Source organism: Lynx rufus, unplaced genomic scaffold (assembly GCF_022079265.1).
Source record: "Lynx rufus isolate CCGP_SWC_20201006 ecotype Redwood Valley unplaced genomic scaffold, mLynRuf1.p SCAF_12, whole genome shotgun sequence".
NCBI classification, from domain to species: Eukaryota; Metazoa; Chordata; class Mammalia; order Carnivora; family Felidae; genus Lynx; species Lynx rufus.
Genome location: NW_025814826.1, coordinates 43,292,592 through 43,318,073, shown reverse-complemented (window position 1 = coordinate 43,318,073; position 25,482 = coordinate 43,292,592). Strand labels below are relative to the sequence as shown.

At 37.2% G+C, this 25,482-nt stretch overlaps 1 protein-coding gene and 1 pseudogene across 2 annotated transcripts in view; both read left to right on the top strand.

Annotated features, from left to right (window-relative positions):
- Positions 1 to 25,482, top strand: part of CSMD3 (CUB and Sushi multiple domains 3) — a 1,257,946-nt gene that overhangs the window by 268,671 nt on the left and 963,793 nt on the right. The gene's annotated exons all lie outside the window — the stretch shown is intronic.
- LOC124507953 (uncharacterized) lies at positions 8,558 to 8,744 on the top strand (annotated as a pseudogene).

Below are 25,482 nucleotides of genomic sequence, written 5' to 3'. Positions count from 1 at the left end.
AGATTAATGAGTACATGTTTCCATGGCTTCAAAAGGAAAATACATTTACCTTGTTTTGTTCAAAAATGAATCGTGTCCTGCCTGAACAGTCAGAAACTCTAGATTCTACATTAAATTAGCCATATGTGAGCTCTGTGAGAAAGGAGATTCTACGAATGACTCTTTCTTAGTCTGTGTTGGGGGCAATGAGGTGTTTATCTGGAACAATAGTGTACTCTGATGAGATAGTGAATTGTAAGATAGTATGAAAGAGTTTGGAAGAGAATTTAAAAATTTGGAAAGATTTCTAGGAAAAAGCATATATCTAAAATATCTACCTATTCATAACAGAATTGACAGAATATATGGAAAAAACATGAAGATACAGAAAATTATGCAAGTAAAAAAATGAAGTGATTAAGTTGTGTATGTGGGGGCCGCTGTTTACTCAAGAAAGTATGTGTAATTTTCTAATTAAATCTGTAGGTAATAATACTTCCATGAATATTGTCCTATGATTACCCATCATTGATTTAACTATTAAGATGATAGGTGGGGAAAATGTGATATGTTTTAAGAGCATGAAACTCTTATTCATATAATAGAAAGTTAATTGAAGATCTCTAAAAATAGATAAATCAAGGCAGAGCAGTTTATACACATAATTTAAAAGTTTGTAATTTACCATTGGGATTAAAAAATGTGAAAGAGTTAAAAACCTTTGCTTCTAGGGAACAGGACTGATGAGCAGATATGAGGAGATAGACAAGTTTGAGATTAAGAACTAATTTTTCATTATAATCCCATCAGTGGTGTTTTGTATTTTAGGTATATGTAATGGATAAAAATTACTTATCTATAAGTAAAAAGTGTAGATTTATAGAGCGTAGAGAACATTGTAAAGAGCTTTCAAAAATTCAGTTGACAAAGATGGGTTCCTCCATAAATTGGATTACCAATGACAATTTATCTTTCTATAATTCCACGAATTGTCCGAAACCAAGTTGTTTCTAATAGAATGCCAAATGCCTGGATAATATGTGCAGGTGAAAAGTATATTGATTCCAAAACTGATTCAAGTACAGCTTGAACTTTCTTGCTCAAACTACATTATAGAGCTGCATATTCAATCTCTATACTACATGTTTGCATAAAGCTACACCTATAAATAGGTTGCTGAATCATTATACTGCTTTATGTTGCTTCCAAATTAAATACACCTCAATTTGGTAGCTTAAACCAAAGCTTAATCAGTCTAAATCAGTCTATGTAGAAGTGTGCCTGAATCATAACAGGTTTTGAGTAAAAACAGGCAACCTTGACTTAAGAACTTACAAAGTATACTTTTTGTTCTTTGAAAATTACTTATAGTATAAATTTTGGAGTTCCAGATAGAAATTTTTTCAGAATGAAAGGCAACATCAAAGGTCTTTAGACCAATCAGAAGACATGGTCATCATCAGAGTGCCCTCTGGTGGCCTAGTTGAATAATCCTATTCCCTTTTCTCTTGGAAGTGAACAAAGACAATAGAACTTCATTCAGTTTCTAAAACAGGCCTTTTTTTCAGTAACTGGCAGCAACCCGGCAACAGTAATTTGCAAACCCTGCCCTTTATTAAAATTCATTGTTGCTTTCAGAGTTAGAGAACTATAATTTGAGAGACCCAAGCAAGACCAAGAAGAAGTAACATTTTATATAATCACTTTCAAGAGCTGCTATATAATTAAACACATGTACAATTAATTTTAAGCAAAAACAGCAGCCATTATGCAGAGGAAAGTTGCTTTATACTAGCCTTGGTTTATAGCAACAGAATGGATATGATGTCAAGTATTACAATTTGGCATAGTTCCAGTAAATTTACAATTTCGTGAAAGTGCCATCAATAGAGCATTGTTTTTGCATTGCTTTACTTTTCTCCAGTTTTGTGGCTCTGTTTTAGTAGCAAAACATGTGGTATATTAGTTGTGGCAGTTTGGGCTACGGCTGTAGGGTGTGTAATACCAAGAAATCTATGCTGAAATTGTATTTATAAGATAAAAACCCACTCAACTGGGGGGGGGATAAATAAACTGTGGGGAAATAAAATTTGCATATCTAATTTTTCCTTTCCATTTATACAATTTATTAAAAGCATTTTGTAAAATGAACTAATCATGAATAATCTGATTTACATGGGATAAAAAAAATAAAAACTAAAATTCCTGTTACAAAGATTGTTTTTGAAAACACGTAATTTTTATTTCAAAAAGTTACGTCCTGTCTCTGCATATTGTTCAGGTTATAGTAATAGCCAAAGTCGGAAGGCATGGCCACCTTGAAAACATTGTGGAGTTACGTAACACTTGTAAAGCTTCACTTTAAACAGAGAGTATATAAGGAATGCACAAGTTTTCTAATGATGCGTTCCCTGGCAATATACAGTGTTCTTACCATACAAAACATAAAAGTGTTCATCAAACAACATACTTTTTAGTTCAAGATCTAGTTACTGTTTAGATCATTCTGGGTCACATAAGAGCAGAGAAGATTGGTTGAGTAAAACTCTAATCATAATCTTGAAATTTGATATTTCTACTTTCAATTAACCTCTGATAGAGCTATCGGAGACTTTCGAAATTGTACAATACACGAAGACCGCTGTTACAAAATGCAAGTAACTGCATTCTCCATGAATTTCATTGCATTCTGGAAATAATGTCAGTAGAGGTTCAGAAAATAAAGAGCCAAAAAACCTAGCATTGAAATAAGAAGGATATTTGTCAGCAGTTCAGAATTCTTCTAGCAGAGTTATGACCAGGGGAAATGATTTGAATCCATAAATAAGCCCCATGCAGTGAGATCTAGATCAAGATAATTACAAGGAAATCTTTAGTGTGAAGCTGTCTGTAGAAAGAGTTCTTAGATAAAGGTTTGAAGTGCCCCCTTCAACCTAGATGCTTTGTGAACTTTCTACTTAATTCATTAATTGAACTAGCATTTAGCACTTTCTGGAAGCCAGGGATTGCAGAATGCCCTGGAAACCACTGATGGATGAAATAGTTAATAGCCTCTACCCTGAAGAGATTTACATTCTCCCCAAATAATAAAGAAGTAAAGGTCAAGTTCAGTAATTATTTTTTGTATTAATGCTATTAAAGACTAGAGATTTTAAAAAGGCCATTGAGGCAGTGACAGTTAAGTTGCGATTGGAAGGAAGGAGTGAGTACAGGAGTAGATTTGCTGGGTTTCAAAGAAATTAAAAGGAGGTCTGCTTAGCTACAGTGCAGTGTGTATCGCAGCACACGGGCATTTTAGGGCATGCACAGTATTATACATGAAACGAGAATCACTAAGAAGTTTGAACTGGCCGTGCCAAGCTCTGATTTATCTTGAGGATGATCCCTCTTGCCTGTAGAAAAATGCACTACTGGGAGGCAAAAAATGGAAGTAGGCACGCCAAGTAGGAATATATACAGCATCCCGGAAAGAGGTTTTGGAGGTTTGAAATAAAATGGTAACCTTAGAGTTGGAAAGAAGGGAGCAGGTATAGACATATTTTAAGGGTGGGTATGATAGAATTTGTAGATGAATTGAAGCAAAGGAATCAGGAGAGTCACAGATATAAGGACGATTTCTGAGTTTCTTTTTTAACAGCGAGGAACGTTGTGGTGTTGGATACTAAAGATGTCAGAGACTGGGGAAAAGGCATGAAAAAGTCTAGTCTGGACATATTAAATTTCAGATGCCATTTAGATGCATCTACATGGAGATGTTAAATAGGCAGTCAGATGTATAAATAAGCACAGAGAAAAGATTTGGGTTGGAGGTAATAGTGGGAGTTGTCAGCATGTAATCAAACATGATCCTCATTACTCATGTCCTAATGACCAAGGACCTTGGCCCAAGAGAGCTGTTTCCACAATAGGAAGCAACATTTTTAGCTCCAGTACGACAGTAACAAGTCATTTTATTGTGTATTTCATTTTCTCAGAACTTTGTAATGTCATGGAAATTATTATAATTTCTGCAATGATGAGAAGCAGCATGGTGTACTGGAAAAAAATAATTCACCTCACATCAAAAGTTACATCTACCATTTATTAACAATGTAACTTTGGTCAAGCTGCTTAATGTCTCTGAGCCTGTGTTTACTTGCCCTCCATGAAAACACATGGCTAAAAATATCCTCTGTACCAATAGGGTAGGTATGTGCACATTTTATTTTGGTGAATCTCAGTTCAAGTATTTCACAGTAAAAAAATGATAAAGCAATTGTTAATTTAAGGGGTTACTAAAAAGTACTAAGTTGTTAATACCCAACTATGGTTTAAACAGTTATTCTACCCACAAGGTACTCTATAGAAATATCCTATACTATATTACCAATACCACTGGGAAAGTAAATTTACTTCTGATTAGCATGATGAGTCATAATCGATACTCAACATCTATTTAAAATAGAGGAAGAGAAATGATTTACTGTTAGTGGTTAATTTGCCTCTTTAGAACTAAGTAATTTCAGATTACAGTATCTTTAATATTGGCTGTGTTTAATGATTGTGGGTATTTTGATAATTCTACATATTATTCCAAATGACAATATGACATTAACTAGGTTAAATACAGTCTCAGGGAATATGCAATTTCTGAAATGGTCAGCAGAGAGCCTCAGTAAGGCTACTATGGATATAGTTCTTCAGCTTCTAGAGGGAGTAATGATTAAATGGTAATAATTAAGGTTGCAAAGAAATTGAAACAATTATTTATTTCAGCCAGAAAAGCTGCTTAGTAATGAGTTAAGATTTTTTTTCATGGAAAACAAAACAAAACAAATAACAACAAACAAACAAAACCCTGACCTGAATTAATGTGTAAATTAGAAGAAAAAGAAGGACATTTTAAAATATTGGTCAGGGACTTTTTTGTCAATTGTGTATATGGATTATGTGGTGGAAAGGTCAACATATTCCCCAAGATAAATATTCTGTTTTCCCTTTTTGCAGAGAAGCACTGCAAAATCTCTCTCTATACAATCTTTGCTTCCATTAGGAAATGAAGACCAATTCTGGAATAAACTTTGGAGGGTTTTCTAAAGGGTAAAATTCAAAGTTTGAATGATAAAAATGTATGTGTTGGGATGTAACATTATGGTGGCATATGTGCAAAGTAATTATGATAATAATAAGTGATAATCACCGAGTAGTGATTTCCAGGTGTTGGGCAATGTGCTAAGCATTTTATCAACATAGGCCCATATAATCCTCCTAACAACCATGTGCGATGATGATGATCGTATCTAGTTTACATGTAAGAAATTTGGAGCTCATGGAGTTGAGTGATTTGTTCAAGGTCACCCAGACAAAACATGGCAGAGCTAAATGGGAATCCCTGTTGACCTCAAGTCCAGCTCCACATCATGACCACGAAACACTAATGGATCACAGGACATGTTGATCTTTTGATAGGTATTGTAAAAATAGGTATTCGTGTATTGGTTATTTCAGCATTAATTTACTCACACTATCCTTTATAAGAACAACTATATTTAAGAGTCTATATGTTGGGATTCTGGGAAGATGGCGGCGTAGGAGGACGCTGGGCTCACCGCGCGTCCTGCTGATCACTTAGATTCCACCTACACCTGCCTAAATAACCCAGAAAACCGCCAGAGGATTAGCAGAACAGAGTCACCGGACCCAAGTGCAGACGAGAGGCCCACGGAAGAGGGTAGGAAGGGCGGCGAGGCGGTGCGCGCTCCACGGACTGGCGGGAGGGAGCCGGGGCGGAGGGGCGGCTCGCCGGCCAAGCAGAGCCCCCGAGTCCGGCTTGCAAAAGCGGAGGGGCCTGACGGACTGTGCTCCGACAGCAAGCGCGACTTAGCGTCTGGGAGGTCATAAGTTAACAGCTCTACTCGGAAAGCGGGAAGGCTGGAGGACAAAGGGAGGGTGAGCTGCGGAGCCCCCGGACGACAGAGCTCAGTTTGGCGGGGAACAAAGGCGCTCGCCAGCGCCATCTCCCCCGCCCATCCCCCAGCCAAAATCCCAAGGGGAACCGGTTCCTGCCAGGGAACTTGCTCGCTCCGCGCGAACACCCAACTCTGTGCTTCTGCGGAGCCAAACCTCCGGCAGCGATCTGACTCCCTCCGGCTGCCACAGGGCCCCTCCTGAAGTGGATCACCTAAGGAGAAGCGAGCTAAGCCTGCCCCCCCTGCCGCCGTGCACCTTGCCTTCCCACCCCAGCTAATACGCCAGATCCCCAGCATCACAAGCCTGGCAGTGTGCAAGTAGCCCAGACGGGCCACGCCACCCCACAGCGTATCCCGCCCCTAGGAGAGGGGAAGAGAAGGCACACACCAGTCTGACTGTGGCCCCAGCGGTGGGCTGGGGGCAGACATCAGGTCGGACTGCGGCCCCGCCCACCAACTCCAGTTATACACCACAGCACAGGGGAAGTGCCCTGCAGGCCCTCACCACACCAGGGACTATCCAAAATGACCAAGCGGAAGAATTCCCCTCAGAAGAATCTCCAGGAAATAACAACAGCTAATGAGCTGATCAAAAAGGATTTAAATAATATAACAGAAAGTGAATTTAGAATAATAGTCATAAAATTAATCGCTGGGCTGGAAAACAGCATACAGGACAGCAGAGAATCTCTTGCTACAGACATCAGGGGACTAAGGAACAGTCACGAGGAGCTGAAAAACGCTTTAAAGGAAATGGAAAACAAAATGCAAACCACCACGGCTCGGTTGGAAGAGGCAGAGGAGAGAATAGGTGAACTAGAAGATAAAGTTATGGAAAAAGAGGAAGCTGAGAAAAAGAGAGATAAAAAAATCCAGGAGTATGAGGGGAAAATTAGAGAACTAAGTGATACACTAAAAAGAAATAATATACGCATAATTGGTATCCCAGAGGAGGAAGAGAGAGGGAAAGGTGCTGAAGGGGTACTTGAAGAAATCATAGCTGAGAACTTCCCTGAACTGGGGAAGGAAAAAGGCATTGAAATCCAAGAGGCACAGAGAACTCCCTTCAGACGTAACTTGAATCGATCTTCTGCACGACATATCATAGTGAAACTGGCAAAATACAAGGATAAAGAGAAAATTCTGAAAGCAGCAAGGGGTAAACGTGCCCTGACATATAAAGGGAGACCTATAAGACTCGTGACTGATCTCTCTTTTGAAACTTGGCAGGCCAGAAAGAATTGGCACGAGATTTTCAGGGTGCTAGACAGCAAAAATATGCAGCCAAGAATCCTTTATCCAGCAAGTCTGTCATTTAGAATAGAAGGAGAGATAAAGGTCTTCCCAAACAAACAAAAACTGAAGGAATTTGTCACCACTAAACCAGCCCTACAAGAGATCCTAAGGGGGACCCTGTGAGACAAAGTACCAGAGACATCACTACAAGCATAAAACATACAGACATCACAATGACTCTAAACCCGTATCTTTCTATAATAACACTGAATGTAAATGGATTAAATGCGCCAACCAAAAGACATAGGGTATCAGAATGGATAAAAAAACAAGACCCATCTATTTGCTGTCTACAAGAGACTCATTTTAGACCTGAGGACACCTTTAGATTCAGAGTGAGGGGATGGAGAACTATTTATCATGCTACTGGAAGCCAGAAGAAAGCTGGAGTAGCCATACTTATATCAGACAAACTAGACTTTAAATTAAAGGCTGTAACAAGAGATGAAGAAGGACATTATATAATAGTTGCAGGGTCTATCCATCAGGAAGAGCTAACAATTATAAATGTCTATGTGCCGAATACAGGAGCCCCCAAATATATAAAACAATTACTCATAAACAGAAGCAACCTTATTGATAAGAATGTGGTAATTGCTGGGGACTTTAACACCCCACTTACAGAAATGGATAGATCATCTAGACACACGGTCAATAAAGAAACAAGGGCCCTGAATGAGACACTGGATCAGATGGACTTGACAGATATATTTAGAACTCTGCATCCCAAAGCAACACAATATACTTTCTTCTCGAGTGCACATGGAACATTCTCCAAGATAGATCATATACTGGGTCACAAAACAGCCCTTCATAAGTTTACAAGAATTGAAATTATACCATGCATACTTTCAGACCACAATGCTATGAAGCTTGAAATCAACCACAGGAAAAAGTCTGGAAAACCTCCAAAAGCATGGAGGTTAAAGAACACCCTACTAACGAATGAGTGGGTCAACCAGGCAATTAGAGAAGAAATCAAAAAATATATGGAAACAAACGAAAATGAAAATACAACAATCCAAACGCTTTGGGACGCAGCGAAGGCAGTCCTGAGAGGAAAATACATTGCAATCCAGGCCTATCTCAAGAAACAAGAAAAATCCCAAATACAAAATCTAACAGCACACCTAAAGGAAATAGAAGCAGAACAGCAAAGGCAGCCTAAACCCGGCAGAAGAAGAGAAATAATAAAGATCAGAGCAGAAATAAACAACATAGAATCTAAAAAAACTGTAGAGCAGATCAACGAAACCAAGAGTTGGTTTTTTGAAAAAATAAACAAAATTGACAAACCTCTAGCCAGGCTTCTCAAAAAGAAAAGGGAGATGATTAGCTTTGCGCAGTGGCAGTATCGTAGCCAATGAGGTTTATCCGAGGCGCGATTATTGCTAATTGAAGAAAAGGGAGATGACCCAAATAGATAAAATCATGAATGAAAATGGAATTATTACAACCAATCCCTCAGAGATACAAACAATTATCAGGGAATACTATGAAAAATTATATGCCAACAAATTGGACAACCTGGAAGAAATGGACAAATTCCTGAACACCCACACTCTTCCAAAACTCAATCAGGAGGAAATAGAAAGCTTGAACAGACCCATAACCAGCGAAGAAATTGAATCGGTTATCAAAAATCTCCCAACAAATAAGAGTCCAGGACCAGATGGCTTCCCAGGGGAGTTCTACCAGACGTTTAAAGCAGAGATAATACCTATCCTTCTCAAGCTATTCCAAGAAATAGAAAGGGAAGGAAAACTTCCAGACTCATTCTATGAAGCCAGTATTACTTTGATTCCTAAACCAGACAGAGACCCAGTCAAAAAAGAGAACTACAGGCCAATATCCCTGATGAATATGGATGCCAAAATTCTCAATAAGATACTAGCAAATCGAATTCAACAGCATATAAAAAGAATTATTCACCATGATCAAGTGGGATTCATTCCTGGGATGCAGGGCTGGTTCAACATTCGCAAATCAATCAACGTGATACATCACATTAACAAAAAAAAAGAGAAGAACCATATGATCCTGTCAATCGATGCAGAAAAGGCCTTTGACAAAATCCAGCACACTTTCTTAATAAAAACCCTTGAGAAAGTCGGGATAGAAGGAACATACTTAAAGATCATAAAAGCCATTTATGAAAAGCCCACAGCTAACATCATCCTCAAAGGGGAAAAACTGAGAGCTTTTTCCCTGAGATCAGGAACACGACAGGGATGCCCACTCTCACCGTTGTTGTTTAACATAGTGCTGGAAGTTCTAGCATCAGCAATCAGACAACAAAAGGAAATCAAAGGCATCAAAATTGGCAAAGATGAAGTCAAGCTTTCGCTTTTTGCAGATGACATGATATTATACATGGAAAACCCGATAGACTCCACCAAAAGTCTGCTAGAACTGATACATGAATTCAGCAAAGTTGCAGGATACAAAATCAATGTACAGAAATCAGTTGCATTCTTATACACTAACAATGAAGCAACAGAAAGACAAATAAAGAAACTGATCCCATTCACAATTGCACCAAGAAGCATCAAATACCTAGGAATAAATCTAACCAAAGATGTAAAGGATCTGTATGCTGAAAACTATAGAAAGCTTATGAAGGTAATTGAAGAAGATTTAAAGAAATGGAAAGACATTCCCTGCTCATGGATTGGAAAAATAAATATTGTCAAAATGTCAATACTACCCAAAGCTATCTACACATTCAATGCAATCCCAATCAAAATTGCACCAGCATTCTTCTCGAAACTAGAACAAGCAATCCTAAAATTCATATGGAACCACAAAAGGCCCCGAATAGCCAAAGGAATTTTGAAGAAGAAGACCAAAGCAGGAGGCATCACAATCCCAGACTTCAGCCTCTACTACAAAGCTGTCATCATCAAGACAGCATGGTATTGGCACAAAAACAGACACACAGACCAATGGAATAGAATAGAAACCCCAGAACTAGACCCACAAACATATGGCCAACTCATCTTTGACAAAGCAGGAAAGAACATCCAATGGAAAAAAGACAGCCTCTTTAACAAATGGTGCTGGGAGAACTGGACAGCAACATGCAGAAGGTTGAAACTAGACCACTTTCTCACACCATTTACAAAAATAAACTCAAAATGGATAAAGGACCTAAATGTGAGACAGGAAACCATCAGAACCTTAGAGGAGAAAGCAGGAAAAGACCTCTCTGACCTCAGCCGTAGCAATCTCTTACTCGACACATCCCCAAAGGCAAGGGAATTAAAAGCAAAAGTGAATTACTGGGACCTTATGAAGATAAAAAGCTTCTGCACAGCAAAGGAAACAACCAACAAAACTAAAAGGCAACCAACGGAATGGGAAAAAATATTTGCAAATGACATATCGGACAAAGGTCTAGTATCTAAAATCTATAAAGAGCTCACCAAACTCCACACCCGAAAAACAAATAACCCAGTGAAGAAATGGGCAGAAAACATGAATAGACACTTCTCTAAAGAAGACTTCCAGATGGCCAACAGGCACATGAAAAGATGTTCAGCGTCGCTCCTGATCAGGGAAATACAAATCAAAACCACACTCAGGTATCACCTCACGCCAGTCAGAGTGGCCAAAATGAACAAATCAGGAGACTATAGATGCTGGAGAGGATGTGGAGAAACGGGAACCCTCTTGCACTGTTGGTGGGAATGCAAATTGGTGCAGCCGCTCTGGAAAGCAGTGTGGAGGTTCCTCAGAAAATTAAAAATAGACCTACCCTATGACCCAGCAATAGCACTGCTAGGAATCTACCCAAGGGATACAGGAGTACTGATGCATAGGGGCACTTGTACCCCAATGTTCATAGCAGCACTCTCAACAATAGCCAAATTATGGAAAGAGCCTAAATGTCCATCAACTGATGAATGGATAAAGAAATTGTGGTTTATATACACAATGGAATACTACGTGGCAATGAGAAAAAATGAAATATGGCCTTTTGTAGCAACGTGGATGGAACTGGAGAGTGTGATGCTAAGTGAAATAAGCCATACAGAGAAAGACAGATACCATATGGTTTCACTCTTATGTGGATCCTGAGAAACTTAACAGGAACCCATGGGGGAGGGGAAGGTAAAAAAAAAAAAAAAAAGGACGTTAGAGTGGGAGAGAGCCAAAGCATAAGAGACTGTTAAAAACTGAGAACAAACTGAGGGTTGATGGGGGGTGGGAGGGAGGGGCGGGTGGGTGATGGGTATTGAGGAGGGCACCTTTTGGGATGAGCACTGGGTGTTGTATGGAAACCAATTTGTCAATAAACTTCATATAAAAAAAAAATAAAAAAAAAAAAAAGAGTCTATATGTTTATCAAATATGGATCTGTGACACCAGTGCTGAATCCCCCTGTGGAGTGTTGTTTCCTAATTGAGTTGCATGTAAAAATGATCTCTCTGGTTATTTCTCTCTACAAAGAACATGAGAAAAGTGTTACCCAATATACCAGATAATTAAATTATTGAATATGGTTATAATAAATAATTTATAATTTGAACTCAACTTTTATAGCATTTAATTATATGCTTACTTTTTACAATCTATTTATAGAAAAATAGAATATAAATACTATTTATATATAAAATAGTCTGTGTATATTATGGTCTTCTTACATATTTCTTGTCTTCTTGTCTTGTCTTCTTGTATGTATATTTCCATACAAGAAGACTGGGTGTAATGATTATCTTAGCATAGCAAAATAACGCCTGTTGGGTATTTTGGGGTTTTTTTTGGTGAATTATTTTAATTTAAAATTTTCTGTAGTCAATTTGCATTATTTTTGTAGTATAATGTGTGTAAGTGTGTGTATATATACATATGTGTGTATACCACGTAACAAACTAGCATTTTTAACATGGCTAAACTGTTTAAAATACTTATCTCTTCTATCTTTGATTCTGCAGAGGACCCCTATCTGGTACATAAGGCAAATATTTATGGACACTTCATTTAATCAATTAAATGTTTACTGACACTTATGTTCTATACTCTGGGCTCTGGGCTAAGTGTATTAATGGACAAGATAGACGTGGTCTGTGCCTTCCTGGAACTTAACAGGTAAAGAAATTCCACCACCAAGGACTTAAAATACTTGCCTGAGTTCACGCAACCACAGTGACATGACCTGTGCTAAATTTAAGACCTTTAAGTCATTTTACTGCAAATTTTAGGAGCACTCTTCAACAAGCAGAGTTGGATATGATTATATAAGAAGAGTGAGCTTAAACTGTGGGTGTCATTAATTGCAGGAAGATTTGAAGCTTTCTCTAGTGGGAAATAAGTTATGAGACATTCCTGTGTATGGGAATAACTTTAATAAGAAATTAGTTTACTATTGGTATAAGACTTTCTTTTCTCTGGTTGGGGAAAACTAGATGATTCCATTGTCTATAGCATCCTTTCGCTTTGTTTCATTTCAGCTTTGGTTCTGTTGCCATACCTGTATTTTAAAAATATAATCTTGGTCATGCCATTTAAATTTTGTGAAAGCCCCAATGATTGTGAACTAGAATATAAACTAATCAATAGTGTTTACAATCTGGCCCCTATATATCTTTATAGTTTTGCATCCATTTGTCTACATAACCGTATGTTCTTAACTCTGGTGGCTCTAATTTGCTTTTATTGCCCAAACAAGTCCTATTCATTCATGCCTTTTATCCTGTCTTAACCAAATGAGCCCTTATGCATAATTGAAAAACCAGTTGGAATATATTTTTCTCTGTGTTTTCCAGGTAAAATTGTTTTTTTGCTCTTTTGGTGTTCCATGTGGCCTTTTAAAGATGACCCTATTTTCACCTAATATGGTGGTCAAATATTCAATAGAGTTTCTTCCACTAGAAAGTATGTGTCTACAGAGCAGGGAGCAATTTTGGAAAGCCATGGCACCATGCTGAGCACACACAAATCCAGTAACTGAGTACTGAATGAATGGAGAAAATATGAGTAATTTGCAGGAGATATAAGACATATATGTGTTGGAGTAAGGAAGCATCCATTCTCTCATCTCTTCTTTCTACATTCTGAACCAGTTGGGAACTAGTCAAAGAAGTCATAATGGATCAAAATATTAGCTCTGTTATGCTAAAGCTGGAAAGGTGGCTGCAGTGAGCCCAGGACCTGGATTTAGCCTTCCATTTTTAGCCTCAAACATACTTGCTCATCCACACGTCAACAGGTGGAAAATAGAATTGGTCTCCTTTAGAGTTAGAGCCTCTCCAGTGAGTTTACTCCATAGAAAAAAGGGGGAGGAAGTACAGAAAAAGTTGGCAGACCAATAGCTCAAGGGCCAGAGAGACAAAAAAAAAAAAAAAAAAAAAAAAAAAAAAAAAGGGTTATCCTGCAGGTGAGCAGTTACATAAGCCTCCTACAGAGTGAGAAAGGGACTGAAATTTCTCCCCATAATTGAGGAGAGGGTGGCATTTCCTAATAATTTTTTTAATTTTTTTTTTAATTTTTTTTAACGTTTTATTTATTTTTGAGACAGAGAGAGACAGAGCATGAACGGGGGAGGGGCAGAGAGAGAGGGAGACACAGAATCGGAAACAGGCTCCAGGCTCTGAGCCATCAGCCCAGAGCCCCACGCGGGGCTCGAACTCACGGACCGCGAGATCGTGACCTGGCTGAAGTCGGACGCTTAACCGACTGCGCCACCCAGGCGCCCCTTAATTTTATTTTTAATAGAATTCATTCTACAGCAGTTTTAGATTCACAGCAAAATACAGCAGAAAGTAGTTTCCCAATACCTCTTGTGCCTACATACTCTCAGCCTCCCCAATGTATTTTATTATTATACATCTTAGATTTGTAATTCTATATATGCTTTTAAAGCTAAAACTAACAGTTCAATACAAAATTTAAAAAAAATACATGCAGCAGTATTCAGACACAGAATTTAGGAAGAATTGGAACAAGTTTTTTCCTTAGCATATAGTGAGTATTATTCACCATGATAGTGGAATATTTTTTTTTCTAATTGGCTGTGAGTTTGATTGAATTTTATTACAGTGAACAGTTTTAGTAGATATGATATTGCTTATTGGAAACAATGACATTTAAACATATATTTATAACATTTTCCTGAAGTCTTTAAGAACTAAATGATTACCTTTATCCCAATAGAGATCCAAGATAATCTAAAAAAAAAACATTATTGTTCATAAAATATCTGAAACATCTGCCTAAGAACCATTGTACTGGAGTGGTGTATCTGTTACAATTGAAGAATGTACATTGGGGGCTGGGTGGTTCAGTCCGTTAAGTATCCAATTTTGGCTCAGGTCGTGATCTTCCAGTGCATGAGTTTGAACCGAGCACTGGGCTCTGTGCTGACAGCTCAGAGCCTGGACCTGCTTTGGATTCTGTGTCTCCCTCTCTCTCTGCCCCTCCCCCACTCATGCTCACTCTCTCTATCTTTCTGTCAAAAATAAATAAACATTAAAAAAAATTTTAAAGACCGTACATTGACACAATGTGATCACCCAAAGTCCATAGTTTACATTACAGTTCACTTTTGGCATTGTACATCCTGTGAGTTTTGACAAATGTACAAGGTGTACCTTCCAGCTAATTTAAATAAAAATGAGATTAAAATGCAGGTATATCCAACATATTTGCTAATTTAATGACTCCAGAACTTCTAGAACACTACGTAATTATTTATAAATATATTTATACTTATTTATAAATACAATTACATATTTTAAAATAGATCATTTTAAACCTCTTAGATTTCTGATTATGCAGTGCTTTTATCTACTACAACTTAATGTACCATATGTTTAGTAAGTGATGTCCACTTTATAGTTTATTTCTTATTTTCCAATTGATATATGAGGCCTGGGTATGGAGTTTCACGTGATGATAAAAGATTAAACACATTGACTGTTACTTTTTCCTCACACACATCTAAAATAAAAGGTTTTTAAGTGCCAGAAACTCACAAGAATATAGATAATGGAGGAGGATTAAAACCAAATAATATTTTGGAAGCCAGTAATCACAGGAACCAGTGGTAACAGACTCAGAAGTCACCAGAAGGTTGAATCCTAATTCACTAAGGGGAAAGCCAAGAAGCAATCCAATTTATAGTGCAGAATGTCCAGAAGGTCTCATTAATTGGTGGCACCAGGTATCCCTAAAAGAGGCAGTGAAATTCAGGCTTAAAACAAGAAGATTAGTTGAAAATCCAATTAAGAAGCTGTGAGAGAACCAAAAACATGAGATTGGCAACTTCTATTTCTGTACCCTAACTGAATATTGGAAGTGTTTTCTTTTAGAAAGGCTAAAATGGTCTCTGGGTAGTGAGTCTCAGATACAGTTGAAACGAAAGGCCCAATTCAAAAGCTAGATGGATTAAGTGGATATTTCTATACAAAATTTGACACCCCTCCTTCACACACACATTATTTATCACTTAACTCACAGAAAACTGGCACTATCTCTGTTTTTTCCAAGAAGATTACTTAAGGTTCTTTTATGCAGAACATAATCAGTCCAATAGGAAACACTTAAAGTTACTGACTTAGTTGGTCTGTCAACAGAACTATCAAGACAATTACTCTATAGTGTAGTCTATGTGTATCAAGCACTACACCTATACTCAGAGCATCTATTCCTCTTTTTACTTAAATAGTTGTAAATATTAGACAAAAATAAATCTAACTTTTTTGGGGTAAGTTTATTTATTTATTTTTGAGGGAGAGATGGGCAGGGAGAGAGGGAGACAGAGAGAATCCCAAACAGGCTGTATCCTGTCAGTGCGGAGCCTGAGGTGGGGCTCAAACTCACGAACCATGAGATCATGACCTGAACCGAAGTTGGACGCTTAACCAACTGAGCCACCCAGTAGCTTCAAAAATCTGACTTTTGAAGAAGTTCTCTAGCATAGATGCTAAAGTATCACACGAAAAGAACATAACAAAAAAAAAATAGATTCTATGTGAGCAAAAAGAAAACTTCAAAAATGAACATACATAAAGACTAACATGAATGTTTTTTTTAACGTTTATTCATTTTTGAGACAGAGACAGAGCATACATGGGGGAAGGTCAGAGAGAGAGGGAGACACAGAATCTGAAACAGGCTCCAGGCTCTGAGCTGTCAGCACAGAGCCCGACGCGGGGCTCGAACTCACGGACCGCGAGATCATGACCTGAGCTGAAGTCGGATGCCCAACCGACTGAGCCACCCAGGAGCCCCTTACATGAATGTTTTTTAAAAGATATGAGACATGAACATACCATAGAAAAAGAACAAGGAAATACTCTTAGAAAATGTTAAAAAAAAAGAAAAAAGAAAAATGAAAAAGCCAATAGGGCGATTTAAAGGTAAATTTGCTGAAAACTTCAGAGAAGCAAGAGGAAAAGCCAGAAGAATTAAGAAAGAAGGTATAGAGTAGTAGCAGTAGCAATAATAATTAGAGGAGCAATCCACTAGTGCTTTCAAATAAATCATTCTTAAAAGAGATCACTGATAAAATGAAGGATGAAAGTCATCCATTTTTTTTCTAATGGAAAGGACATGAATTGAGTTTCAATATTAAAATTGAAATGCTCAACAAGCATCCAGAACAATTGATGACAATAATTTCTTCCTTGTCAAATAACACAAAACTCTAAACTGTGTGATGATATACAAATTTTTAGCAAGAGAAATCAGGAAAAATAAGCTCAAAATCAAAGTGACAAAATTCAGAGTAACTTTGGTCTTCAAAGCATCGACATTGTCTTGCTTTGCCTTGCAAACCCTAATGTAAATGGTTTCCATACTAGAATTCTGAACTCATCTAGTCTATCATGGAATTTGAGCATAGGATGAAGACATTTATACCTGTAAATGCATTATTTGTCTCTTATGCATACATTGTTTGTATGCTACTGGTGTTTCATTGTAACAAAGAGAACATTATGGGATGTAGGAAAGACACGATCCAACTAAGAAGACAGTTTAATGGAATTACCAGAATAATTCCTGGTACTAGAAACATGTACTAGAAATCAACTTGCCCAGATGGAGATTGGAATGTTCTGAAAATTTTTCTTCATTGAGTCAAAGTTGCATGCTTGAGGGTGTCAGAATGTTAGTGAAGAGGTTCGGACAATTGGCAAAGAGTTTTAAGTTGAGATTTTACTCAACATGAAATAAAAAATAAAAGACTGGAAATTGTTAACCCTAGGGAAAACAAGCTTAAACAAGAAATAAATGAATACAATGCATAACTGTGGCTGAGAATAGCATTTGCATAGTTATAACGTTTAACTAAATATTTCAACCAAAATTTTATGAGAAGAATATGTTAGGGGGATAGTTTGGGGTGTAAAAAGAGAGTGAGTCTCTCTTTTCCTTTGTGAGGAGAAAATTTATATGCCTTAAATATATCAGGAAATAGCTATATAAACTTATTTTTAAAGAGATTTCAAATGAATCAGTTGAAAATATGCTTATAATGGTTTCAAAGTCATATACTGTCTGGCCCTGTTTTAAATCTCTGGTCTCATTTCCTCCCAATTTCCGCCTAAGTCAGTCCACTCCGACTAAAATGGACTTTTACTATTCCACGAACACCCCCAGAAAATCTATGCATCAGGGGCTTTGAATTTTCAGTTTCTTTTCTTGGAGTATGTTCTCAAATATCCTTATGGCTAATTCCTCATCCAGTTAGATCTTAACTCAAATGTCACCATCTCAGATCTTCCCTGGCTATCATATGTAAAATTTCTACCTCCCCTGCCAAACTTCTCATCTCCTTCCTTACTTTATATTTCTCCTTAAAATTTATTACTTAATAATAGTTCATAATATTTATATACTATTTACTACGTGTCCCTTCTCCACCACATGCTCACAAATTTAGCTCACTTGCGGGCAGTGAGGGCAGCTCCAAGAGGGAGGGGTATGTATTGCTTACTGTTGTATCCTCCAGTGCCTAGACCAATGTGTGGTATGCAGTAACTGCTTAACAGACGGATGACCATTAGATAATAAATGAATAAATGAGTATGTGAAAAGAATAAATAGAAAGCCTGCAATGAAATGTATATAATTGCAAAATTAGAAACAAATCAAAGCTGAAATAAAGGTGAACACTTTTTTAGTGCTCATGAATGTTTGAACCAAATATCCCCAAAACATATATTGTTCCCCAAAATAAAAGTGGGGAAGAGAGCAGCAATTCCATTTAATGGATGTTTTTCCATATGAGTTCATGTGACATTTTCTAACTTTTCAAAAGGAAAAGTTAGGAAACAGGCGTTCTGAGATCTGCACTATTTTCTCATCGGACATTTCTTGTAAGACTCCATTTCATTAATAGTTTCATTATGCAGAATTCAGTTATTGTCATTCAGAAACAGTTTGGAGATATATGCTGTTAAAGAGTTTGCATGCATAAATAAGCATATTATTAATAATCAATGGCAATTAGCACACAATGCACTTCCCCTTAAATTTAATTATATGCTTGATTAAGAGTGTTTGGGTACTTAATTAAAATAAGAAGGTCCAATGATACTTAATTCTCACTTATATTCATATTACAATCCTAATAACTCCAGTCCTCACTCAAAGCATGCATAGCTCCTATTAATTTTAATCAGAAGTATGAATGCTCACTGAATAAAGGCTGAAATGCAATTGGATAGGTCACATCAGGGAAAATTGTCAGCAGTCTGACAGTATGGAATGAGGGAAGAGTCTAGTGCAAGCAATTGAACAGAGAGATAATTGTCATAATTGGTTTCAATTAGTTTTTCATAGCTCTTGTGAAGCAATTTCTATTGTGCTATACCATGAGCTATAACCAGCAACAAAACTAGTTAGCATGATTAGTAGATGTCAGTGCTTAAAAAGGTAAAGTACATTCTAAATGTTAAGATCTCAGTGAAGATAAATGAACTGAATAACAATGTAAATGCATTGTTGGGAAACCTTTGCCATTGTTAAATGTGATGTGGTTTGAATAGAATGAAATCGGACATATTCAATGAACTCCAGGCTCATAAATACGCATTTCCTAAGGAGAATGAGTTCGTGTGCAAATCCTTTCAGTATGAAACAAGTGACCATTAAATGAATGTTAAAATGTGATATCAAGAAACTCACAACATAGTTAAAATTATAGTGAGTTCCTATTAATTTGCTTAAGTAGCTCAAATAAATTTCAGTAATGCTGATGGTACCAGAGAAGAAACCAAAGTATTAAAAGCCTCTCTGGCCACACATCAGTAAATGGCACAGATAGAATTCATTGCCGGGTTTATTTGATTTCATTCCTAGAGCATTTTTCACTATATTTCATTTTCTGATGATAAAGTCAACTGCAAGAATGCAAGTTAACTGGAACAAGCCCCTTTGCTTGTTTCTAATTTTCCTCCACACCTTCAGAGCTATTCCTGTAGGGAGGAAAGATTGAGCATTACTCTGGAAGAATATAATAATCAGGATTCATTGTATTCCTTGTCATCCAAGAAACTCTCAAGACCTTAGTTTCCAATTCCCCACCAATCCTGCCTCCACAGAGATTATTGTCTCAAAATGTCTCAGTATAGGATTCAGAATTTTTTTTTCTCGAAGGGAATTGAATTTGCAAAGGGATTTGAAGTAATTTGGACTTAACATATTTTCCTAATTTGTACTTACCATATTTTCCTAACTTTCCAGTTTTTTTTTTAAACAAGTTTTTTAATCTAAGTAAATACTAAGGGCCCAGTGAGTCTGAATGAAAGACTTTGAGGTTTTAAAGGTGCACATTAAAAACATAATGTCTGCTTTGATTATAGTCACCAATTGAGTGCACAATGTCTACACACCAGAAGATAGAGAACACTGTTGAATTAAAAAGTAAAACAATACAGGTGATAAAATAAGATCTCTTAAGACATTAGAATAAATGATTAATGAATATAATAAAAAATAAAAACTTCAGGTTAAGAAAGGTGATCAACATGGACTGAAGTGTTTAGGAATCTTTATAGAGAAGGTAGGAGTTCATTTAGGTCTCTAAGGATAAACATTGTGTAGACTGAGAAGAAATAGGAGTTGTTTCATATGTTGTATGGAAACCTGTGAAGCAAGAATCCACATGATATATTGAGAAGGAGCGGTGAATATCTGACTGAAATAGAGTAAATAGGTGAGCATAGAGAGATGTTGGAGCGGTTTAAACGGGCATGATTGTGGAAGATTTTGACCATCAAATGGGAAATTGGACTTGCTTCTGTAAGCAGAATTGGAAGGATTATATGGGGGTATGTTGAAAGAATTAACCTATAAATTACTCTCAAATAGGATGCAGGGAAGATACCTAAAAATGAGGCAGAATGATCAGATAAATTCTGTCAATCTCTATTTCAGTCTGTAATTGAAAATGGCAGGGAAAAAAATCAAAGCAAAAACCCCCACATTTCTGAGACATCCTTATGGTGAATATGAGTTAAGTCCCATCAAGCGTATGCATTTAGGGTGGGAATGAAGCATGGAACTTAGGCGCAGGCAGTTTTCCTGTAGATTCGCACTGTGGATTTCATTATCCATGCTGCAATTTTACATCACTCCAGCAGTTTCCGGCTTCCTACACGTAAAACACGGTGGTGTATTTGTTGCTTCTTGCTATGACTCCCTGATTTTTCAATTGCAATTTCAAATGATTCTTCTCCAGTCTCCTTCTGCTGGTTAGAGGTTGGTGGTGCAGTGTCAGTGACTCCAAAGAAACTTCATTCCAGTGGTGGCTTTGAGGTAGCAGTCCGCTTATTGGGCTAATTCTGTATTAATCAAGATGTCCAGCCTACGACTTATTCCTGGAAGCTATGTGAACTCCCTTTATGCTTTAAAAATGGTTTTTGTGTCTGGCATTGATGAAATATTTGTACTGGAAGTGGTGTGTTAAAATAAATACCCACAACGTGTGTTAATGATTTGTGGTCAGGAATAACAGTGAGGAAACATTATGAACTATGCAGCTGGTGACTTTTCTGTCATGGAAAGTGTAGTGAAGTACAGTAAAACCATGGTTTGCGGGCGTTCATTCATTCTGGAAACATGCTTTAATTGCAAACACTCGTATATCAAGGCAAATTTCAAGAACCATTGATTCAGTTGTGATCATATGACGTTCAGTGTCACATACTACTTGTATTGCAAGACATGGCTCGTTTATCAAGTTAACATTTACTAGAAATGTTTTCTCCTCTTGCAGAACACTCACAGAACAAGTTCCTTGTGATGCAATGTTTTACTGTACTGGTTCTGACAACGTGGAAGGCAGAACACTGAGGCTCTAGTTCAAAAGAATGAAGGGAAAGTTGTTAAAGCCTGTGCCTTTTCCTGGCTGTCTTTGACAAGGTTTTACAACACAGACTCAGGCATAGGATGGCCAGTTTTAAAAGATGGATGGAAGGGAATAGACTCTCAAATTCTGGTGAGTTTTGGGTTGGAAAAGCCAACTGCTTCTGTACAGCAGGGGATAGGAAGGCTTATCAGAGTCTCTTATTAAATTTCTCAGTCAAAGGATGGAGGCCAGCCCTGGGGCAAAGATGAGACCAATAATGTTGTATTCCTGCCCAAGCTTATTGCTTCAGATTACCCCAAGGTAGTCCTGATTAAAGAGGCAATGAGAAAGATGGAAAATAGTTTGGGGGTGGGTGGAGAGTGTTCATTGGCATGTGAAAATAACTGGAAACAAACCAGTCCCTAATGAGGGAGGGAGTTTTAGCCAAATAAATCCTAGATCTCTTCACATCCCTTTGATTATTAAATTTTTTTCTTTAAGTTTATTTATTTATTTTGAGAGACAGAGACTGCAAGTGGGGGAGGGGCAGAAGAAGGGAGAGGGAGAGAGAGAATCCCAGGCAGGCTCTGCACCATCAGTGCAGACGTGGGGCTTGAACCCACGAACCGCAAGATCATGACCTACGCCAAAGTCTGATGCTTAACCGACTGAGCCACTCAGGCACCCCTGATTGTTAAATTCTTAAGTGCATCTTTAGGATATAAGTCCTGTACTCCCAAGGATAGTCTACTCTCCCATTCCCACTTCAGATTTTGCCACAGAGAATGTGGACAGGTAAGAACTATTTGACAGGAAATGCCAGGGGACAACAGAAGACACAGGACAAGGAGTACATTCTCAAGAACAAAACTGGGGACCTCTGAGGTAGGAGGATCCTCGTAATGTCTAATATGTTCTATTCATTTTCATGACCATTGACTGTGGAGTATTTCCTTTTCTTCCCTTATCCACATAGGGATATTTATTTTGACCATTCCTTTTCTTCTCTCACAGGTACTGATCCATGAGGAACTAGAATTGACCTTAACAGGGAGGGGGAAAAAAGGCGGTGCGTTTCCCAGAAACTTTGGAATTTGAATAGAATGTAGTAATGAGAATGGGTTTTGTCCGGTATAAAGGAAAGCGAGGGAAAATTTCTTTCTCTCAGTATCCTCTGTTTGAATTCAAGGTAGCTTGGAATTCAACATTTCTCAAAATCCACTGCCACCAAGTTTACAAACACAAGGCCCAAGGGGATGACAGAGCAGCAAAATGGAAGAAATCCTTGGTCCCTGAAGACCTGCGGGCATAGTCTGGTCCCTCCTAGCATAGACCAGCCAGAGAGTCACATAGAAGAATAACTGCTGTCTGTTTCATTTCATTATGAGGCCCTTTTGGCTGCATTAGTATAACATTGACCCTAAGACCGCTAATTTAAAGCCTCTCCAGAGTGTCACCCTAATATTCACTTTTCTGTTTTCAATGTTTATTTATTTGTTTTGACAGCATGACCAGGGGAGGGTCACAGAGAGAGAGAGAGAGAGAGAGAGAGAGAGGGAGAGAGAGAGAGAGAGAGAGGGAGGGAGGGAGGGAGAGAGAGGGAGAGAGGGTATCCCAAGCAGTCTCCACACTGTTAGCGCAAAGCCTGATATGAGGCTCAATCTCATAAACTGTGAGATCATGACCTGAACAGAAACTGAGAGTTAGACGCTTAAGTGACTGAGCCATCCAAGCGTCCCCCTAATAGTCATTTCTAGGGTTTCATTCTATGGTATTCTACTTGAGCGATTTGTTTTGCATATTACCCTTGGCCATATCTTGTACATTTCTCTTTCTTGCCTTTATTCATGTAATTTGACTCTTCTCTTGACTCCTCTCCAACTAAAATCCTTCTCTTATTTCATACAATATTATTCCTTTTATATAAATATATAATAGGTAACTTTTAAAAATTGAGCTATGGAGTCCATTTTATTATTTAATTGCCAGAAGGTCATACTATACATGTTTTATGTTTCCAATTGAGTTATAAGTTCCAAAAGAACAGAAACAGTGTCCTATTTTTTATATCCCTTTGACATTTATACTTCAGGCTTCAGTAATTATTTGGTGATTGATTAATTGCTGAAACATAGTGGCATCTCTCACTCACACGGGATGAATATATAATCTAGTAAATTATCCATAATCAGCTTAACACATCCTTCTACAGAATTAAATTACCCACAAGTCTTAATACAGATACTTGTCCCAATTCTGTCATCCAAGAGGAGACTCTATTCATATTTTTCTATTATTCTGAATCAAGTTATCAAACACTACTCATACCAGATGCAGCATTACTCCATTTTTAGAAACTTTAAAATGAGGATGGCTGCTAATATGCTTCCATTCTATAATTTTATTTATTTTTTGCTTTGTTAACATTATGGTGGCTATACAGGCTATAGTTAGGTTTGGATAATCATAAATTTTTTTTTGTATTTCATGACCTTTCCATGCATATATTTTAATACAAAATAAAAATACAGTATTGTTTTTCATAAGTCTAGCTTAGGTGGTAAAATTTATTTTGCCAAAAAACAGAGCACAGGTATTTGAAATTGAAAGAACATTAATTGCTTCCTATTCAGAGATCAAGAGCATATATCCAGCAACTACTAGTTTTGGAGATTGTGCAATGGATTTTCTTTATTGCATTTGACCATTATTCTGACTCTAAACACTTTCATTAATGTTACCTGTGGGCCCTATATACCAATATCAAAACAGAATGATATTACCTAGACAACATAAATTTGTAGGTGCTTGGTTTTACACTATTTCACTGCTTCACACTTTCTTCCCTTGGAATTTATAATCAGCCCACCTAAGGATTTACTTTAATTAAAAAAAAAAATAGTGACAATAGATTTTTCTTCTGCTGCTGTTTAAAACACATTGTAATCTGTGTTCATTCACCCCTCATCCCAGCCAAATCACTCCAGTGACCTGTCTTCTTCTTAGATAGGTGAAATAAGACACCTCTGGTTTACTATCATTTCTTCTCCAGCAGCTAATACTTTGTTTGAATCTTTTTCATTAAGTTAAAAATAATAATGATAAACAATAGTGTCCTTTTGATTGAAAAAATCTAAACCTTTTTGAAGCTTCAAGACAACTTTTAAAATGGCAAATGTAGTCTAATGTTTGCTCCATTTACAGCATCCCACTGAGGACCATGAGATGGCCAGCAGCTTAGGAATTATGCTCATGCTTAGCAAGTGGCTTATGAAAGTTAATGCACTTTCATTAGGAAAAACAAATACAGATTTAAATGGCATAACAATATAATTTGATGCCTACAAATCACATGGTGCCAATGTGGTCCAGTACTTATTATGACACAAGTTTAGTTCATGATATGCCTACAGTTCTCTCGTAGTCTACTGGTTCCACTCCATTTTGTGTTTAAACATTTGCTCTAACAAATGCTGTGTGATGATGATAATCTTTTATATATTTTTTCTATTAGAGGAAATTAGTCAATTAACTGAGCAATTCTTTCTTTTGCTTGTCAACAACATACCGCAAAATACACTAAATTCTTAATAAATAAAGATGAATTAGAGTCCTTATTCTGAAGATGCTCACAGTTTAGTGAGGAAGCAAATTAAAAAAAAATCATTCAGTCACACATACTGAAGTAAAAATCCATGGGGACAGAATGGATGTAATAGCTGATGCAAAATATTCACAAAATGTTTGTTCAACCAGTCTCCAAGTGAATTCTCAAATGAGACCATTTATATCCTACATGAATGAAATGGTTTAGTATCTTTAATAAAAGAACATTTTGTACCACTAAGAAAGTTAGAAAATGTATTAGTTGTTTAAGTGTTTCAAGTCTCAGGATGAGAGGTACTAGGTGGTTCAACTTGCTGTTATAGTCTCCTAAATTATTTTGAATCATCTGGGAAA